This window comes from Mytilus trossulus, chromosome 5 (genome assembly GCF_036588685.1).
Source record: "Mytilus trossulus isolate FHL-02 chromosome 5, PNRI_Mtr1.1.1.hap1, whole genome shotgun sequence".
Classification (NCBI taxonomy): domain Eukaryota; kingdom Metazoa; phylum Mollusca; class Bivalvia; order Mytilida; family Mytilidae; genus Mytilus; species Mytilus trossulus.
The window spans coordinates 70,224,477-70,232,753 of NC_086377.1; the positions used below are offsets into that span (position 1 = coordinate 70,224,477).

At 31.2% G+C, this 8,277-nt stretch overlaps 1 long non-coding RNA gene across 1 annotated transcript; it reads left to right on the forward strand.

Annotated features, from left to right (window-relative positions):
- The first annotated feature begins 244 nt into the window (after positions 1-244).
- Positions 245-5,665, forward strand: LOC134719848 (uncharacterized). Its single transcript, XR_010107725.1, has 4 exons — positions 245-453; positions 1,454-1,504; positions 2,441-2,509; positions 5,565-5,665. It is a non-coding gene; the product is annotated as an uncharacterized LOC134719848 (long non-coding RNA).
- Positions 5,666-8,277: the final 2,612 nt, after the last annotated feature.

Consider the following 8,277-nt stretch of genomic DNA (forward strand, 5'->3'; position numbering starts at 1 on the left):
GCAGACCCCCGGGGCCCCTCTAAATCAGCCTCTAATTCTGTATTCTGTAAATACAATTCACAATTTCAACCACCATGACTTGACATGAACTAATTGCTGAATTAAAATGTTATTTGGCTGTTACATTTTGTTTACTTATTTCTTTGTTAAGCATTATGCTGGTCATGGATATGTTTTTTAACATTGAATTTATAATGTCAAACGTTATTGATATTTATTTCTTAAATCATTTTAAATAGGAACCTTGCAGGAGAAGGTTACTCCAAAGGGAATACAAGATGCTGAAAAGAAAAAAAAAAGGTTAAGACTGTGAAAAACAAAAAGGCAGCCAAAACACCTGAACATGCAGAAGATATTAAAGTAAACAAGAAAAAAAAAGGAAATGAAAAAAAGACAACATCAGAGAAAATGAAAAGTATGCTGGAAATGGCAAAGACAATGCCATTCGCAAGAGTAGGTTAAATTATTTTTTAAAATATGATGGATCCAGAATTTTTCTTTAGTGACTGCCTAAGAGGGCCCCCACTCTGATCATGCTTCAGTAGTTCCCTATATAACCAACCAAATGTTTCCCAGAAAATAACAAACGATTTGCATACAAGAATGTTTTTTTTATATTATTAAAATAAGATGATGTGTGTGATATGAATGCTAATTAGACAACTCTCCACCAGATCTAGGATGTTTTTATGCCTCACCTACGATAGTAGGGGGGCATTATGTTTTCTGGTCTGTGCGTCCGTCCGTCTGTCCCGCTCCAGGTTAAAGTTTTTGGTCAAGGTAGTTTTTGATGAAGTTGAAGTCCAATCAACTGCAAACTTAGTACACATGTTCTCTATGATATGATCTTTCTAATTTTAATGCCAAATTAGAGTTTTTATCCCAATTTCACGGTCCACTGAACATGGAAAATGATAGTGCGAGTGGGGCATTCGTGTACTGAGGACACATTCTTGTTATAAAATGTTATAGGAATCAAATCAGTCCACTGGGATTAAACTGCAATTGTCTTGAAATTTAAACAATAAAAAAAATAAACCCAACACCAGTTAAGACACTTGCACTTGTAAAAAATAAATAGATATATATTTATATATATAATTTGTCGAAAAAATGTTAGAACTGTAAATTTCTGAATGCAAATTTTTGTTCTTCCTTGACCTGAATTGGAATGAAGAGTAAACAAAATAATTTTCTTTCAAAACCTTATGTACATTAGTTTAAAATTGGAATATATAAAAAAAATATGTTTTAAACCAATGGTAATTAAAAAAAAATCAGTGATATTAAATGAAATAAACATTATACATATAAAAAAGAAGATGTGGTATGATTGCCAATGAGACAACTATCCACAAAAGACCAAAATGACACAGACATGTATGTATAGGCTACAAGATTTGAAAATTATTGTTAAATACCAGTTATTAATGTATCTGAAACAATTTTAAAGGAAAATTCAGAAGCTAATCTAGAAGAAGAGGACATTATACCATCATCCGAGGTATATATATATTAAACTTTATTCTATTGAAATGAAACTAATGTTGAGAATTGCTCAGTACAGTAAGGGGTACACCATAGAGAGAAAATTCAAAAACTGGTACATTGTATATGTGCTACTTTATAGTTAGCTTAACACCCTTTTATACTAATATGGTATGCTATTTGTAATTTTTCTTCCCATTTTAAATGCCCATGTGAGGATTACTTATAACCAAAACACTTCACAAATTCAAAATTGCTGGGAAATATTACACAATCATGTAAGGCCCCATTCATTGAGAAATCTCCTTTTTTGGCACTGGCTTATATTAATTTAATTTTTTAAAAAGCTTAGTTATCTTACTAAGGAATGACTGTAATATTTTTTCTGTATATGAAGAAATAACATTTAAAATTTGGTGCACACTGAATAACGTGCGTAGCGGGTTATTTAACAGTGTGCTCCACATTTTTTATGTTATTTCGAATAGACAGTCATTTCTTACAATTTAATTCTATATTCCATTTTAAACCATAGAAAACCATGAAAAAATGTTGATGACGTCATGGTCACATGACTAAATTATGTATATGGGCTCATAACAAAACAACGTCAGCCAATCAGAAGAAGCGTTACATCCAAAATTAAATTATTCATTCATAACATTCATGTATACCATTAAAGTTTATCTACCACATTGTCATGCAGCACCGTTCCTTGGTGGCTATTGATTGAGGTCAAGCAAAATATCTTATCATTGCAAATTTATTAAGAAAAATTGTTCATGTTGGGGGGAGGAGGAGTATCCAAGAAGGAGGTCAGGGAAAATTTATATTTTGACCAAAAATGATTGAAGAATTACTAAATGAAGGGCATAATACAAACTGAAGATGATGAAAAAAATTACTGATTATCAGAAATAACTAATTAACTAATTTCAAACTGTTTTGAAAGTCAATTTCAGAGTCTAGTAATTAGGAAGAGTCAGAGAAAGAAGAAGACAGGGCTATAGTAACACCTCAGGTATATTATTTATTATAAAGTTCTGTATTGGCTTCAACACTATATTTTTGAGTCTGGCCTTGTTGGAGAAGTTTTATTATCATTAACTTTGCGGTATAAGCAACAGTTTATTTTAAAATACAGTGTTGTTCAAGCTTAAAGACCAAACAGCCTATTGTTTATGCGCATCAACTACTGCAACTTGGTAGTGACATAAAAGCTCTATGACGTTGTTTCTAGCAATGAGAAAACGTCAAATAATAACGTCCTATTTCGCGTTTTTCACGCCGGATTTCCAACATGGTGTACGCTTTTTGAAAATACGTCTCCCAAGAAAAGAGGAATTAAGCGTTGCGCTGATATCTTGTGGAAATTTAACACAAATGGACACAAAAGATACTACACTATATTTAACCTTCGTTTTAATAAAAAAAAAAAAATATGAATTTTGATCACGACTTTTTTGCGCCGATCTGCATCTAATTTTTTTTATTCTTTCACATGCGCATAGATTTTGTCTTATATTTGCGCCGATCTGCATTTCATTTGTTTTTATTCTTTCACTTGTGTAGATTTTGTCTTTCATTTGCGCCGATTGTGTACGGATTACCGGGGTGAAAATTATTGTTATGTCCAGTTTATGTTTTCTGATCTGTGCGTTCGTTTGGCCGTTCGTTCGTCTGTCCGTTCCGCTTCATGTTAAAGTTTTTGGTCAAGGTAGTTTTTGATGAAGTTGAAGTCCTGCATGTCAACTTAAAACTTAGTACACATGTTTCCTATGATTTGATCCTTCTATTTTCAATGTCATTTTTTCAAAAATAACAAAAATTGAGTATTCAGAAGGTCAGGCCGATAAACAATTATTTCTAGAAGTTTTGACATACTTGCAACGTATGCATGTAACTGATATCTGGATGATTCTCGTAAAATAATGTCCGAACTGGCAATGAAGTTAAAATTTATTTATACTGCTTGTTTGGCAAAATCTCATAATAAAAATTAAATTATGATAAAGGGTCATTGTCGTTTGTCATTTGTTTCATTTCAAATTGTCGTAAGAAGAAATGATAAACATTTCGGCTGATCTGACTGAAAAGCTAATTTCCTAATGTATGTAGATCAACACTTTGGTTTGTTTGTATATTTTGTATAATTTTATTTTGATAATGTCCAATGGAATTAAAATATCATATATACAGGTTTAAATACCTATATATGAAGATGCCAATCTTAATTACAAAGCTTGAATAAATATTCATACAAACAAAGCAAGGAAGCCAACCAAAGTTTTACCCTACTTGCATTCGGAAATTAGCTGTAAGGCAAAACATATTAATCAAATTAATACTCAGCAAATATGATTTAAATCAAAATGGTCGGTGTTTAAAACTTAATTGTTGTAAATTTAACTTATGACCAAAAAAAATTGCTCCAAGAATAATACACAACAAAAAATCTCTCCCTTTCATTTAGCTCCAACTATGAGCGAAAAGATTAAAAACAAATTTCGATTTTCAATGCCGGCAACAACCTTAGTGTCTTTGTTTTAATTTCGTAAATTAGCAATTTAGATTTATAATATTTTATCCTGTTGGAGAAATCTTACTTTGTAATTTTCAATAGAAAATTATTTTTAAATTAAAAACTTTTTGTATTTTATATTTACTGTCTAGCTTATTCAAAACACGTGAGGTAGTATTAACAGGGATTGTATTTTATGATAGATGTATAAAGTTTTAAAATCAAAATCTTTAATTCATAAATTATACCTATAATTTTAATTTCCTTACATCTTAAAAGAGGGAAGAAAGATAAATATTCAGAAATAATGAATTGACAAACTAGATGGAATAACTTTTATACGTTTTAGTCAGGAAAATATAATGGTGTCCATGCTTTTGTATGTCCGTCTGTCAACAGTAGCAAATGAGTTCGTTACGGCAAACTTCTGAAATTAACGCGAAAAAAAAACCCCACACACATCTAGTCTGATATAGTCAAATGCTCTGTGGTGGGCCAGTGCCATCTTTCATTTCTTTTTTTATTTTCAATAATTTTGTTAATGAGGGGCAGAGGACAAAAACAGACTTTCTAACAAAAGCGGCGTGAAAGGTAATTTCAAACAATTTTCCATTCCGACGGATGGTGCATGTTTCTGAACGTTAATATTGTGCGGAAACAACATCATAAGATCTAATACTGACACATGCATAATCTCTTGTATTACCGGATAATAAAGTAGGTGAATTAAGTTGTTATTCTTGGAAATTTAAATGTGGGTTTCAAACATTCAATTTGCGATTTTTTTTCAAATAGTGCGCCAGCAAGGAAAGTTTTGTACTATGACGTCAGATGCAATGTTCTGAAGAAAGACAACTCTTTTCTTCAAAACGAAAGAGAAAAAAACATGAAAATTACTCATAACTTTTTTGAAAGGTCGGTGACATACACGTTTTTTTGCTTTATTTTGAAAAGTGCACATGGCACTTTCCTTCTTGAAATTATTATAAAGAAATCACTGGTAGATATTTTTTAATACTGAAAACGTTTTTAATTTTTACGTTTTATTTTTGGCGGAAATAAAATAAATCATATTTTTAAAGATCAAAACAATATGAGTCTTAAACTCTTGAACCTGTATTAGCTAGATACAAATCTACTGTTTAACGTGAAACAAGAATTATGCTTGTAGGTTTGATATAAAGTATTTTTTTTGAGAGTTTATATAACAAGCAAATATTATGTTAATATTCGGGAAAACACGAAACTGAGGTTGCTATAGCGACAAAACTAAATCGGTGACCATCAATTTTTTTCATCATATTTTGTTCCTCAAATCATTAATTACCTTCACACAAAATTTTAAGGAAAAATCACTGGTAAAAATGAATAGGCTGTTTGGTCTTTAAATGTAATATACCTTTACTCTAAGTTTAAATTAAATATTTGCAAGATGAATTTGTTTTTAACAATTAGTTTGAAATGAGCCTTCAACAATGATTAAATCCATTTCATATAGTCCTATAAAAGCAATGTATGACATTAAAAAATATATAAATTTGATAGTTTAATGCAGCAGTATCAACAGATAGTTGAACGTAACAGAATGGACAGTGCCAAGTTCCTAGTTTCACTTAGATTTCCCAAACTTACAATGAAGAAAGGTTCAGCTAAAAGGGAAATTTAACTGTAAATTGTTGTAACAGAAGCAAGTTTCAATTAACCATGTATCACTCATTTGCATAACACTGATATTGCATTGCAAATTATTATATGCAATGGTAATGGTAAAATCTTCATTGTATCATCGATACAAGACTTTACTTGTACTTTAATTGCTTTATATATTGACATGCAATTTCTACAATAATAAGCCAAAAAACTCGCATGTTGCACCTAAAAATATTCTTTTTATCAAATTTTATTAAATTCTGAAGCGGTAAGAAGCCAGAAAACGTCCGGTGTTTATGTTTGACGCCAGAAGCATACCTATGACGTAATCTAGTGTAGGGACCAAAGAAGAATCTTTTCGCGGAATTTTCTTTAATGGAGATTTTACACTGAAATAATGATTGAAATTTAATTATGAACTTGTTTTGCAATAGAATAGAGATAACTGTATTGTATTTGAAGTTTTGTGGACGTCCAGGTAAAATAAATTTGCTACAGTAAAACTACCAATGGACATCCTTAAGGTTCCGTCCAAGTCCAATTTTTCCAAAAATGGCTGATATTTTTAATCAACTTTTTGTGCTTTATTATTCTATACTAGCCACTAAAACAGTCACAATTGCTTAAATCATGAATATGGTCTTGATTGCTTACAAAATCACGAGTTATATAGTAGTAATATTTCGACAGGGGTGTGTTTTGTCAGAAAAAAATAATAATTCTGAACTCATTTTTTCAAAAAGTCCCATTAATTTATTACTTAATAGAATTCAACAAATCAGGTGCTAATCTATTCTTCATATTGTCTCGCAGTGCACCCATATGCAATTGTGTATATGTTGATTGCCAGAGAAACACAACGGCCAAGTTTCGTCATCACCTTTATCGTTTATGTCCCGCCATTTTTAGTTTTTGGGGTTCGTTTTTTTTATTTCATTTTGAGTGAGATCGAGGGGAGCTATTTCAAATAACCTGAAATTGCCTTATTTATGTCACTTCAGTCTCTTACTATCATGCTGCTTTTGTTTAATATCACGACGCTTTTCGTTTAAAATACTTCAAAAAATCAGCTGTCATCCTCCTGCTCAAAGTGAAAGTAGAGAGTCAGCAGCAATGATTCGTCCGCCAAATATTAATATTATATATTTAGATGCATTTTAAAATTAAGACTACTTAATATCTTGTTTCTATTATATAAATGACGGATATTCAAATTAAACGTAAAATCGGGTAGAATTAGAACTGCAATTCGAAAGCAAAGAGTTGTTTTAATGATTCGAAACAACTTCCGGTTCAACAGCAAGAAGAACAAGGTACGCTCTTATGGGATCTGGAGTACATGGCACCAATGGACTCAACCCAGAAATCTCCTACCAAATTTATAGAACATATGTTATACCAAGATTAATATATGGATTAGAGGTACTTCCATTAACAAAATCTAATCTTGAAGATCTAGAGAAATTTCACAGGACGAATTTGAGACACCTCCAGTCCTTACCAGAAAGGACATCAAATGCTGCTGTCCTACTGTTTTTGGGAGCCTTGCCGATAGAAGCTGAAATACATAAGAGACAACTATCACTACTATATTCCATTATAACATGTGACAATACCAAAATCAAAGATATCATGAACAGACAGATAGCTACCAATTTCGATAACAAGAAAAGTTTCTTCAGCAAAATACTGAACATTTTAGAGTTATACAGTCTACCTTCAATCAACATACTTCAAAATAGCATACCCAAAAGAAATGCATGGAAGGAAGAAATCAATAGACAAATTCACAAATTTTGGAATGATAAATTAAAATCTGATGCTTTCAATAAAACCAGTCTTAAATATGTCTGCATAGATAATTTGGAAATAGGAAAAACAGCACATGTATGGAAGCTAAAAAATCAACCCAGAATTGAGATAAGAAAATCCATTGTGAAATCCAGAATGATGACTGGAACTTATATATTGCAATCAGACAAACATAAGTTCACACATTTCTCAACAGAAGCAACATGTCAACTGTGCCATACAGAAAGTGAAGACATAGTACACATGATAACCACCTTTCCTGTACTAAGCACTATAAGAGAGAAATGTTTTATAGATATAAAAAAAGTCATTCTGGATAGCTGTGGTCCTGCAAAATGGAATACATACTGCAACAATAAGATGGAAATTACACGTCTGATATTAGACTGGAGCAATGTTAAAGAATCCCTTAGTATAGGAATGGAACTGGCAGAAAAGATAGAGCAGAAAGCTAGAAACCTACTATTCCAACTACATATCAAGAGAATTGAAATATTAGATGCACGGAACATCAAATAATACTGTGTAAAACCAAAGTGTACAGGTATATGAACAATTATACTGTGTATTAATATTCAATACTCAGTGGTTAGTGAAGAAGCAAAAACGGATTTATGTTTATACATATAAGAACTGTTTTATTAAAAATGTTAAACATGGAGAAACAAATATATTCAAATTCTCATTACATGGACTAGAGATAGACGATTCAAATAAATGTGTTAGTAAAGGAGACAAAAGGAGGATATTCATCAAGTTGAATTGATAATAACCCGAATGCGAGTACTGCTCTAAATTTATGAGTA